The following is a 1,705-nucleotide window of genomic DNA, read 5'->3' on the forward strand; positions in this document are numbered from 1 at the left end:
AAGAGGGCCGGCAATGGAGGAGGGGCGTACCAAAGGGACCATCTTATCACAAGCAGAACTGGTTTGTTCCACTGTGGAGTAAGCTATTGGGGGAAGAATCAGTTTTGTTGTGCGTTTCCTTGACTGATGAAGCCTTCCGGATCAAAGGCAAAACGTTTCAGCACAAAGAAAGAAACTGTCCAGATGACCTGACTGAAAAATGTTGGCTTGTATACCTGGATTATTGAGCATGGACTTTGCTGTCTGTTGGATAGATTAATTTTTCTATTTACTTAGTTTGTCGTTTTGTTCCTAGGGAGATCACGGTGACGACGGCGAACCAGGTCTTCCTGGTAAACCTGGTTCACCTGGTAAAACTGGTGGTCCTGGACTCCCAGGAGAGCAGGGAGCCTTTGGACCAAAGGTAAGAGGAAAATGTTGTTTTGCTTGGTTACTCATTAATGTTAAATAATTATAAATAAAAACTAATTATGAGTACTTGAATGTCCTTTTAAATTAGCATAATCCGATCTTCTGAAGAAATTCAAAATCAATGCACGGGCACTCTAAATGATTGTATAAATGACTGCACCTCTTGTGTCATCAGTCAAACATGTTCTGATGTATTCATCCATCCAGGGTGAGCAGGGCCTTCGAGGTCAAAGTGGACCTCCAGGAAAACGAGGTTTCAAGGGTGGAATGGGACTACAAGGGCCACAAGGAGACCATGGACCTAAAGGACAACCAGTGAGTGTTCACCAGACATACTAAGTACACTTACAGAACAAATACTGTAAAGACTGTGAAATTTTATAGCATCTGTAAGATGAGCTCAATGTTTTTATTTTAAAATTTCAAGTTTCATTTTTGAAAGACCTTTTCCTGATCACTGAAATAAGATGTCTTCTTTAGGGCGATACAGGGGAACAAGGTTTTCCAGGATTCCTGGGTGTTTTTGGACCAAGGGTATGTTAATTACAAAAATTAACACAATTTTTGACACACCCAAAAAAAAAACGTAAAACACATCTATGGTATTGTTAAAATTTATGTAGCAAAAAAGGGGTGCATCAAATGAAGCACGTCTTAGGGCTGTTCCAAGTTTTCAGAATCTGAAATAGCCCCTGAACTTAGACAGACATGGCTCCTTATCTTGATGTAGAAGCACTTGATGACCATGTTAAAATGGTGACAAATTATATTTTGTTTATACAACTCCCAAACCACAATGACTGGTTATACAAAAATAAAAACATATCAGTAATTTTCTGCAAATTTACAATATTTTCACAGAGTTTATATAGGTTTTACGTTTTTATCACAAATGATCAAGAAAAAACTTTATAAAGTTGCAAAATCATGTTCTACTGATGCGTTTTAGTGTGGCAACATTATATTGTGTTATTGTGCTTTAATAAAAGCAAAACACAAAACCAAGGCCATAATTTCATGTAACAGCTTGATTATGTTGTATTATATTACTGTATATTGTTGATTATATGCAAGTAAATGGTGAATGTCAGGTGTTTCATAAGGCATATATTTTCTTAAATAAAAAGGATATAATTAATTACAAAGTCAAACGCAATGAATTATTTTACTGCTTTATCCCGGCTAGAACACTGGGTTGGGATTACTTGTGCAGCGTTAGAATGGTTCCATTCATACCTGAGCGACAGGAGTTTCTGTGTTAATTTTGCTAACACTCTACCCTCTAACCTCTTTC

The sequence above is a fragment of the Nematolebias whitei genome, chromosome 18, assembly GCF_014905685.2.
Source record: "Nematolebias whitei isolate Nwh7 chromosome 18, NemWhi1, whole genome shotgun sequence".
In the NCBI taxonomy this organism is placed as follows: Eukaryota; Metazoa; Chordata; class Actinopteri; order Cyprinodontiformes; family Rivulidae; genus Nematolebias; species Nematolebias whitei.